Here is a 12,398-nt window from a genome sequence, read left to right as displayed (position 1 = left end):
AGTGGTGTTTGGGACCCTGTATAGGCCCCCTCCATGGATGGGCTTCAATTTCAAACACTTTAGGACATCACACATGGAGGGCAAAGCGTAAATAAAGGTTTACTGCAAACTATAGAAAACATGCAGGTAGAAAGTAGCACCTTTATATATTATAGTTTGTATGACAATTGTAACATTAACAGTGACTTGTGTTGGCAGTACAAATCATATAGCTTTTCTTTATGAAATACACAGTGCACATTTGTATACATGAATGTGTATATATTTGTTGGTGTGTGGCAGTGAACTAATATAAGGATGAAAGGCAGGGGTCTCTAAGGGGTGACCCCTGGATTTCTGGAATGGTAGTCTTGGGTGGGGGTAGATCCCTGGTTTTAGCACATGTTTATTGTTTTATTAGTAAGGGCATGTTGAGCTTGTGGAGTCAAGACCTTCACTAAGCAGTAAGTTTAATCACAGTCTTGTATTAAGCGTATTAACCCATACTGCAGCTGTACTGCAGCTTCCATCTTCCCATATTTACATCTTTGCTTCAGTGGACCTCTTTTTTATTTTAGTTTAAGTTATGACAAATTTTGTTACTAGGATAATCCCTTTACAAAAAAAAAAAACATTCAAGAGAGTCACATTTAGTCAGAAACTTCAGATGCTTAGAGAATTTTGTTTAATTGTGGATATTAACAGCATATCCAATAACAAATCCAGATATTTTACCTTTTTACTTTACATTTTGTGTAAGGAAAAAGTCTTTAAAATTTACCAATAAAAGCAATAAAAGTTGACAAAAGATGAAAGTATTGAAATCATTCTCATAGTTGGACCACAAAGTACAAAGCCAAACACATAAACAAAATACAGGGCATGTTGCAGACAAATTAAGAGTGGTGCTGGCATACATAGTCCACAGATAATATGGAGACTTTGGGGACACTTTGTACTGCTGGTCACTTTTCTAATGCAACCTAGCACTAATGATATGTTTATTCTAGAATAAAAGATCTATCTATCTATCTATCTATCTATCTATCTATCTATCTATCTATCTGTCTGTCTGTCTGTCTGTCTGTCTGTCTGTCTGTCTGTCTGTCTGTCTGTCTGTCTGTCTGTCTGTCTGTCCGTCCGTCCGTCCGTCCGTCCGTCCGTCCGTCCGTCCGTCCGTCCGTCCGTCCGTCCGTCCGTCCGTCCGTCCGTCTCTCTATCTATCTATCTATCTATCTATCTATCTATCTATCTATCTATCTATCTATCTATCTATCTATCTATCTATCTATCTATCTATCTATCTATCTATCTATCAAGTTATGGATTGCTAATATAAACTTTTTCTTGAGCTCTACCTATAAAATGATTTTCATTATACATATACTCTTCTTATATGGTTTATCATTTATTACAAAAGAGAAGCAAGCAATGCTGGGCAATGTACAAGCACTTCACTTTCTAATTTGACAAATGTTTGACAACCTTAATTTAATAGACAGTCACACACACACACACACACACACACACACACACACACACACACACACACACACACACACACACACACACACACACACACACAGACCTGGCTGATGGTGTTCAGAGACTAATCCATGCAGAGCAGCTGTCAGACAGCCAAAATCCAAGCATTGTATACATTGACTAGGCTCAAATTATAACATTATAAAGGGGCTTGCCTCAATTAACACTCACAATATACAACCTTGTTATACAAAATGCACTGTAAGTATTAGTACCCTCTAGTGGAACTTGTGTTTTATTATATATAAAGACTTGTACGCTGTAGTAAAATCCTTACAGAGCATTACCACAGCATCTGGTGATGTCTATAGGTTCCAGATTTCAGGCAGTCATGAACTGCAAAGGATTTGTAACAAAGTACGATACTAAAAATGACAATTTATTTTATGATTCTAATAGTTGGTCCAATTACTTCAGGTCCTTTAATAAAAGTGGTATAATTCCTAAACCATTCATCAGATTTAGATGAGAATATTGTCAGGCTAAAACAAATGAGTTAAAAGGTCTATATTTTGTGCTAGACACCTAAATAACCATAACTATTTCATGTACCTGAATCTACTCTATATACCTATAATACTAAAATACTGTTTTAAAATATCGTGTACATATGTTCTGTTCATTTGGTCTTGGTTGAGGTCAAAGGCTAAGGCTGTCATTCATTTAACATTCTCTAACACAGTCACAAACCTTCACTCAGTAAGACCCATGCATATCCCAATAGCAAGCTGCCAAATATTTAAACACCCCTCACCTTTAACTCTCTATACAATCAAACATTATAAAACATGCAGTTTGACAGGTTGTTGATCATTGTTATTAGCACCTTTTAGGGAAGCATTCTGTTCTGTGGCTTGTTGAAAACTGACATTAAAAAAAAAAAGGTTAGGTTGGAGTTTGAGGCCTAAAAATCCTAAAGGTCGAACAGTCTGGATTTGAAAAACTAACTACTACTTCTGAGTGATAATGAATCTTCTCTGAAACCCAGGAGCAGCTACTTCAAAAGCGAGACGAGCAACAGGCAGGAGATATATGTTTATCATCATTTTCTATAATGACCAGAAGAAGCTGACTGGGTGTTTAAGAACAGAAAACTGTATATCAGTTAAAAGACCACAGAGTTCTTTATGGTGCTTTATGGTGCTTTTCACTATGTGCAACACTGAGACAAAGGTCACTTATAACCTTAATGGTGCAATGTTGCTGGCTTTCATGAATACAGCAGACAAGGTCTAATGTAAAAAAGATGCCGTTTCTCTATTCCTCCCTCTTCCCCCACCTTAAAAACCACCTCTAGAAATGTTCAGTGTTTACAATGTTTTGTCTATAGTATTACATATCCAGAATACAAACATCAGCTGACAGATGTTGAGCCAGGAGATCTGAATCCATGTGCTCAGCATAAATCATAAAACAACACAGGGGATTAAATGGATGTATGAGTTGTTTTGTTAAAATGCTAAATTAAACTGTCAGTGTATTTGATGAAACTCTTTGAACACATGCCAGGGGGTAATTCTAAGATGCAGAGCCTAAAGAAGACACTAGGGGATGTCTTCATTTGCTGGAGAGCAGAGTGAAATCAATAGCGCAATAAGGCACGAAGGAAGAGAAGGTGGAGGAGGGATGATAAGTCACACTGCAATGTTGTGACACAATCATTTTTTCATGACTGAGAAGAGAGAGCGAAAAATGAAAGAAATAAAGAGAAATAAAAAATATATGGATTTGTGTGTACCTCTGTTTGTGTGTGTGTGTGTGTGTGTGTGTGTGTGTGTGTGTGTGTGTGTGTGTGTGTGTGTGTGTTGCTGCCTGTTATTTTTTCGGAAGTTTTTGGTGAGCCTGAGCTTTACTTAGAAAAAAAATAAATACACATGACTTTGCAAAACACACCTTGAAGGAAAAAAATTATCCTGCATTACTGTCCCTAAGACCAACCCAGCCATTAGGGGGGCACAAGCCAGTGTACTCTTAGTGCCGGTCCCAAGCCCGGGTAAATGGGGAGGGTTGCGTTAGGAAGGGCATCCAGCGTAAAACATGTGCCAAATCAAATATGCGGATCACAAATGAGAATTTCATACCGGATCGGTCGAGGCCCGGGTTAACAACGACCGCCACAGGTATCGTTAGCCGACAGGGTACCGGTGGAAATTGGGCTACTGTTGGCCGAAGGAGGAGAAGGAGAGGAGGAAGGCGTCTACAGAGACGGCAGGAAAAGGAGCAGTGTAGGAGAGTAGAGGTTCGGGTTGGTACTTTAAATGTTGGTACTATGACGGGTAAAGGGAGAGAGATAGCTGATATGATGGAGAGGAGAAAGGTAGATGTGTTGTGTGTTCAGGAGACCAAGTGGAACGGGAGTAAGGCCAGGAACATTGGAGGTGGGTTTAAACTGTTTTATCATGGTGTGGATGGGAAGAGAAATGGTGTAGGGGTGATTCTGAAGGAAGCGTACAGTAAGAGTGTAGTGGAGGTGAAGAGAGTTTCTGATAGGGTGATGATCGTGAAGGTGGAAGTTGAAGGGATGATGATAAATGTCATCAGTGCCTATGCTCCACAAGTTGGCTGTGAGATGGAGGAGAAAGAAAGATTCTGGAGTGAATTAGATGAAGTGGTAGATGGTGTACCTAGGAAAGAACGATTGGTGATTGGGGCAGACTTTAATGGGCATGTAGGTGAAGGGAACAGAGGTGATGAGGAGGTGATGGGTAGGTATGGTTTTAAGGAGAGGAATGTGGAAGGGCAGATGGTGGTAGATTTTGCTAAAAGGATGGAACTGGCAGTGGTGAACACGTATTTTAAGAAAAAGGAGGATCATAGGGTGACGTATAAGAGTGGAGGAAGGTGCACACAGGTGGATTATGTTCTGTGTAGGAGATGCAACCTGAAGGAGATTGGAGACTGTAAGGTGTTGGCGGGGGACAGTGTAGCTAGACATCATCGGATGGTGGTCTGTAGGATGGTTTTGGAGGCGAAGAAGAAGAGGAGGAAAGTAAGGTTTGAAAGAAGAATAAGATGGTGGAAACTGAAGGAGGAAGAGTGTAGTGTGAGGTTCAGGGAAGAGGTCAGACAGGGGCTCGGTGGTGGTGAAGAGGTGCCGGATGATTGGGCAACTACTGCAGGAGTGATGAGGGAGGCAGCTAGAAAAGTACTTGGTGTAACATCTGGAAATAGAAAGCAAGACAAGGAGACGTGGTGGTGGAATGAGGAAGTGCAGGAGAGCATAAGGAGAAAGAGGTTGGCAAAACAGAAGTGGGATCGACAGAGTGATGAGAAAAGTAGGCAGGAGTACAAGGAGATGCGGCAGCAGGTTAAAAGGGATGTGGCGAAAGCCAAGGAAAAGGCATATGAGGAACTGTATAAGAGGATGGACACTAAGGAAGGAGAAAAGGATTTATACCGATTGGCCAAGCAGAGGGACCGAGCTGGGAAGGATGTACTGCAAGTTAGAGCAATAAAGGATGGAGAGGGAAATGTGTTGACTAGTGAGGAGAGTGTGTTGAGAAGATGGAGGGAGTATTTTGAGCAGCTGATGAATGAGGAAAATCAGAGAGAGAGAAGGTTGGAGGATGTGGAGTTGGTGAAGCAGGATGTAGATAGGATTAGTAAGGAGGAAGTGAGAGCAGCGATTAAGAGGATGAAGAATGGAAAGTCGGTTGGACCAGATGACATACCGGTAGAAGCGTTGAGATGTTTAGGAGAGATGGCAGTGGAGTTTTTAACCAGATTGTTTAACAGGATTCTGGAAGGGGAGAGGATGCCTGAGGACTGGAGAAGGAGTGTGCTGGTACCGATCTTTAAGCATAAGGGAGATGTGCAGACCTGCAGTAACTACAGGGGAATTAAGTTGATCAGTCACACCATGAAGTTATGGGAAAGAGTAGTGGAAGCCAGGTTGAGAGAAGAGGTGACCATCTGTGAGCAACAGTATGGTTTCATGCCGAGGAAGAGCACCACAGATGCCTTATTTGCTTTAAGGATGTTGATGGAGAAGTATAGAGAAGGACAGAAGGAGCTGCATTGTGTATTTGTGGATTTAGAGAAAGCGTACGACAGGGTGCCGAGAGAGGAGTTGTGGTATTGTATGAGGAAGTCAGGTGTGTCAGAGAAGTATGTGAGGGTGGTGCAGGACATGTATGAGGACAGTGTGACGGCAGTAAAGTGTGCAGTAGGTACGACAGACTGGTTCAGGGTGAAGGTTGGACTGCATCAAGGATCGGCCCTGAGCCCTTTCCTGTTTGCAGTGGTGATGGACAGGTTGACGGACGAGGTCAGACAGGAGTCTCCCTGGACTATGATGTTTGCAGATGATATTGTGATTTGTGGTGAGAGTAGAGAGCAGGTTGAGAAGAGCCTGGAGAGGTGGAGATATGCGCTGGAGAGAAGGGGAATGAAAGTCAGTAGGAGTAAGACAGAGTACATGTGTGTGAATGAGAGGGAGGGCAGTGGAGTGATGCGGTTGCAGGGAGAAGAGGTGGAGAAGGTGGAGGAGTTCAGGTACCTGGGGTCAACAGTGCAAAGTAATGGAGAGTGTGTTAGGGAAGTAAAGAAAAGAGTGCAGGCAGGGTGGAGTGGGTGGAGAAGAGTGACAGGAGTGATTTGTGATAGAAGAGTATCTGCAAGAATGAAAGGGAAAGTTTATAGGACTGTGGTGAGACCTGCGATGTTGTATGGATTAGAGACAGTGGCATTGAGTAAAAGACAGGAGGTGGAGCTGGAGGTAGCAGAACTGAAGATGTTGAGGTTTTCGTTGGGAGTGACGAAGATGGACAAGATTAGAAATGAGTTTATTAGAGGGACAGCACATGTAGGATGTTTTGGTGACAAGGTGAGGGAGGCGAGATTGAGATGGTTTGGACATGTGCAGAGAAGGGACATGAATTATATTGGTAGAAAAATGCTGAAGATGGAGCCACCAGGTAGGAGGAAAAGAGGAAGGCCAAGGAGGAGGTTCATGGATGTGGTGAGGGAAGACATGCAGGTAGTTGGTGTAAAAGAGGCAGATGTAGAGGACAGGGTGGTATGGAGACGGATGATCCGCTGTGGCGACCCCTAATGGGAGCAGCCGAAAGAAGAAGAAGAAGACTGTCCCTAAGACCAACATAATGCCTAATTTTAAAGAAAAAAAAATTTAACATCTTCAAATTATGTTTCTATTTATCCTAAAACATTTTTTCAGTATGAATTTCAGTAACTATAGAGACAGTAACAGGAAAGAAATCTAAAAGAGGTGGGAAAAGAGTGAAAAAGAAAGGAATGTAATCAGGCATTTTAAAGGTTAAACTAAATAGTCATTAAATAGCCTGTTAATCAAAGGCACAAATTTATCTCCACAAAACCACAGTCTTGAGAAGCAGCCTTGCTTTCGCTGTATATTTACTGCAGTGGAAATTTCAAGCACAGAGTGAAGTGAGCGATGAAAACGTCTGTTCCCTTCTGTAGATGTTCTCAATCACTGATGTGACCTTTAAGGCTAAAACAAACAAACAAACAAACAGGAGGAGCACATGATTTAGAGGAATAATCCACAGACATGCACATCCGAAGAAGAACCTAATAGAGCTTAAAATTGCTATAATTATGCTGTTTGCTTAAAAACACGTTAAAGAGAGTGAGCACCCTCATTGTGAAAACCCTCGATTAAAGACATGTATAAGCTTTAATTTAATATAGAGACAGGTGTTTATTATGTAGTGTAGACAGATTCTGTAGTGTTTTTCCCTTTCTGAGCTCAGTACATCTGAAGGTCCCTAAAAATCTGGTCTGAATAGCTCTGGGAAATAAAAATGTGTAAATGAAAACTGTCACAAGAGGGCACTAAAACATCTATTACTGAGATTTACCTCATTGCTTTATCCAACCAACCTACATTAATAATGTCCAATTGTTCTTTAAAGCTCCCATATTAAAAAATCATAAATAAATAAATGACAGCAGATTAGTTTAATAGTATGGAAGTGACCAAATGTCCACACAAGCTTAAAAATATCTGAAAACGTTGACTTTGTGTGGACACTCAGTTAGCTTTTACCTATATGATTAATACACCAATCAATCTTTTTCTGTCAGATAAATGTATATCCCCATGTTGCTTCAATTGAAATAGTTGCAGACAAGCTGAAAGAAGTCTAAATCAAATTGACACCCAGACATCTCATTACAAATCAGACCATCTCAGTGACTACACAGGACCTGTGTTGTAACTAGTAACCTTAGATAGCTGTCGTGTGAGATTCGATTGAGAATTTAGACAGGTGCAAAAATAGACCATTGATCTTTGGCTATTTCTGAAGCAGTGTTCATAACGGTCAGACAGTGAGAACATTTTTCATTCTTGTTGCATGTTCTGAGTGTTGCTATAATGAGCTCTACCTTCAGCCTACAGGGAGAGAAGATGCGTGTGGCAGAAAGCCAATTACTATGACTGCCAGCATTTATTGTCTTGGTCCTTGTTGAACAAGCATTGGTTTTGCTATAAAGAGTTAGAATAACTGTCAGTCTAAAAGATTGAAAGACTCTCAATGTAGTTCACTTTGTCACAAACTATCACTGAGGTATAATATTTGCATATCATTCATAACATTTTCATTATGATTCCTGCATCAGCAGCAAAAGACATATTTTGATAAAATACACTGAAAGAAAAAGATTTTATAGCTACAGAATGTCTTATATGTCATCATCTACCTGACTATGAACAGTGTAGACATTTAGCAGGTAAATTAATGAATGGTTACAAATTAGAAATAAATGTGTAGGCCAAAATAAAAACAGCAGTTCTGATTGGTTTTATATATATATATTCTGTAAAATCCCTGTTCTTAGTTATCTTGGATGGTGGATATGTGAAATTAAAATGAATTGAAATGTACCCAACACTGGTGACAGTGAGCTGATTAGACACAGGTCATTGTTAATATTTTATAGATATGAATTATTTTTGTAGATGTTATATTTCAGGGATTTTTAATAACAAAAAATGTATAGACATATCTAAAATTCTGTTTTTGTTTTTTGTCATCATGGTATTCTGATCTATTTAAACGATTGTAGTATCAGGCTGCAACATAATATTTTAAAAAGTAAAGGTGGTCTGAATACTTTCTGAGTGTACTGTGAAAATGTGGTGTTTTAAGAAAACAAATGACATTAAAAAAAAAAAAAACTATACTCCATTTTTAGAAGAAACAGATTAAAGGATAACCCAGTGCATGTTATCGGGTATTTTGCTGTCTCAACAAACCCAATTTGCCTTCTAAATAGAAAGCAGCACTGCAAATTGATACTTATTCTGATAGATACTGTTATTCTGATTGATCACCTTTATTCTATTATAAATCTTCCTGATCAAATTTTTTGTCCAGCAAAGTCCTCACCCACAGGACAGGAGGGCTCACTAGGTGACTTGAATAAAATAAAACTGATCTTCACAGGTTTCAATGAATGCAGAGATTTTACACATCACCAAAACACGAACTGAGAACTTTGTTCAACCATTTACCACAGTTCCAACCTTATAACCTTATAATACAAAAAGCACAATTTTGCTCTGTCTAGGTGCACTGACACTGTTCTGATGTCTAGAAGTGTCTGCACACTTTAGTGCACATGGTATAAGTTTGGGGAATGATCATAAGGACTTATTGCAATCAGCTTTCACAATTTAATGGAAAATTAAACAGATGGCTGTTTTCCATCAGTCTCCTGGGTGCTATCATATGCTTCAGGCAGATTCAGCACAGACTTTTTATAGGTTACAAGCTCATTGGAAGACTGTTGTTACTTATTGGAAGACTATAGTACTGTCTTGGTTTGAAAATGGCACAGAAAGTGTTTACTTCTATTGTATACTTTGTTTTTGACTCTCCAGTGGCTTAAAAGGAAACACCCCTCCCCCCTCCCAAAATAAATAAATAAATAAATAAATAAATAAATAAATAAATAAATAAATAAATGTTAGCTTGGACAATGTCTAGTATTTAACATTATGTTTATGAATCTACATTATAGCTTGGTGAAACATTATCTAGACTCTGTTTATTTGTCAAATTGAGAACTTTAACAATGATGATTCTCAATCTATGTGAATATATATATAGGGTAATGTCCAATTGTGGTTCAATTTCAAAGTGGCTAAATGTTATGTACAGCTCATGAAATAGCCTATAATTAATGTCCATTTTGCATTTATTTGTAAATTTCTTTAAACAACTGTTTTATTTATCCATGAAGTCAAATATGATTGACCCAACCATTTTTTTTTATTTATTCAGGCAGCTACTAAACTACATTTGTCTGTGGTTCATTTGATAATGTGTGTGCATTTCTGCAGATGTTTAAATAATTCATGCAACTATCCGAACAGCTATCAGAATAAGAACTCCAGTTTCATATAATTTTTATCATACCCAGAATGGTGAAAAATGTAATGTCAAGCATTGTGGTTGTGACATATTTATGATGATTATTATGATGATTATGCTGCTCTTGTATTGTTCACACATAGTAGTCTATTTCAAAAACATCCTGTGAGAAATAGTTGGAGAGGTCAGAAGAGAATCCTCAAACTTGCTGTCAAAGAGGCCACAGTAACTCAAATAACCACTCTTTACAAGTAAGTTAAACAGAAAAACCACTGAACTATAAACTATGGAGCAGATAGGATAACACACAGAAAAGCAGGTGAGTGAATATTCAAACCAACACACACACAAACACACACACACACACACACACACACACACACACACACACACACACACACACACACACACACACACACACACACACACTCTCCAAAGACACACAAACGAAACACACATTGTCTCTGCAAATTATGCCTTGCACTACATTATCTCAAAAATGTGGGATTTAGGCTACATTTAATCCTCTCAATCCTGAAATGTGTTACATAAGAGAGACAACCATACAAAAGATGACTAACACAAACATAGCAGCGCTGCTTTTGCATGCCCAGCTGTCCAAGGTCCACCACAGGAAAACAAAGGCTACATAAGAATTTCATAATGTAAAATTTCAGTGATATAAATGGAAAAACGCATCACCAAACACAAAGTTTCTTCATCTGTAACACAAGTGTCTAAGCTGCGTACATTCTGTTCAGAATGCAATGAAGTCTTAATTAGGAAGAACAGGAATCCATAATCCACCAAGGATGCAATGGAGTCTTTCAGTCTTGTGGTGAGGTTAGCAAATGCTGCCTCCTGATTATTAGCAAGTAAAGTTTTTTCGTATTCCTTAAGTACAGTATGAGCATCAACTCAAATAACAATGTGAAAATCATATTTAATAATAACGTGATGCAAATCTTCCTCAGTGTCAGCATTAAAGACAAAGACCAAGACCAAGACAAGATGCCACTACAAGAAGCCACTGGTCAAAGCGGAAGTTTTAAATCAACTCTTCCCTCACCACATTCATAAACCTGCTCCTTGGCCCTTCTCTTCTTCTCCTTCCTGGCACATCCATCCTCAGCATTCTTCTTCCTATATGACTCATGTCCCTTCTCTGCACATGTCTAAACCATCTCAATTGGGCCTCCCTCACTTTGTCTCCAAAACGTCCAACATGTGCTGTCCCTCTAATAAACTAAGATCTAATCCTGCCCATCCTCATTACTCCCAAAATCACAAATCACTCCTGCCACTCTTCTCCACCCACTCCACCTGCCTTCACCCGTTTCTTCACTTCTCTAACACACTCTCTATTACTTTGCACTGTTGACTACAGGAACTTAAACTCTTTCACCTTCACTACTTCTTCTCACTGCAACTGCCCTCCCTCTCATTCACACACATGTACTTTGTCTTACTCCTGTGACTTTCATTCCCCTTCTCTCGAATTGAGTCAAGTCTTATTAGGGGTCCCCAGTTGTTGTGTATTTCATATATTTTTTAACTAAAATAATCTTGGGGACCCCTCCAATCCATTTTTTACTTGTCATGGGGGGGTCACTAATGCCTTATGGGGGCCCGGATCCCCCCAGCCCCCACTTAATTCGAGCACTGCCTCCACCTCTCCAGGCTCTTCTCAACCTGCTCCCCACTCTCACCACAAATCACAATATCATCTGCAAACATCATACTACATGGAGACTCCTGTCTGACCTCGTCCATCTACCTGTCCATCGCCACTGCAAACAGGAAAGGGCTTAATCCGTAATGCAACCCCACTTCCATCTTGAACCAGTCTGTCGTTCCAATTGCACACTTCACTGCTGTCACACTGTCCTCATGCATCTCCTGCACCACCCTCACATACTTTTCTGCTACACCATGAGTTTCGCATACAATACCACGACTCCTCTTGCATCACATGTCGTATGCTCTTTCCAAATCCACAAACACACAATGCAACTGCTTCTGACCTTCTCTATACTTCTCCATCAACATTCTCAAAGCAAAAAATGCGTCTGTGGTGCTCTTCCTCGGCATGAAACATTACTGTTGCTCACAGATGGTCACCTCTTCTCTCAGCTGGCTTCCACTACTCTTTCCCATAACTTCATGGTGTGACTGATCAACTTTATTCCCCTGTAGTTACTGCAGGTTGCATATCTCCCTATTCTTAAAAATCAGTAACAACACACTCCTTCTCCATTCCTCAGGCATCCTCTCACCTTTCAGAATCTTGTTAAACAATCTAGTTAAAAAGTCCACTCTTTTACTGGTAAATCACTAAATGGGGGAGAATAATTATTTGATCCCCTGCTGATTAAGTTTACACCCTTTACAAAGAATTGAAAAGTCTAAAGTTTTTATGGTAGGTTAATAATAAAAGAGAAAGAGAGAACATTAAAAACTAATCTATAAATTGTTTTTAAAAATTTAATTTGTATTTGATCAAGTGAAATAAGT

This window comes from Silurus aristotelis (genome assembly GCF_946808225.1).
Source record: "Silurus aristotelis genome assembly, chromosome: 11".
NCBI classification, from domain to species: Eukaryota; Metazoa; Chordata; class Actinopteri; order Siluriformes; family Siluridae; genus Silurus; species Silurus aristotelis.
Note: the sequence above shows the minus strand (reverse complement) of the source record.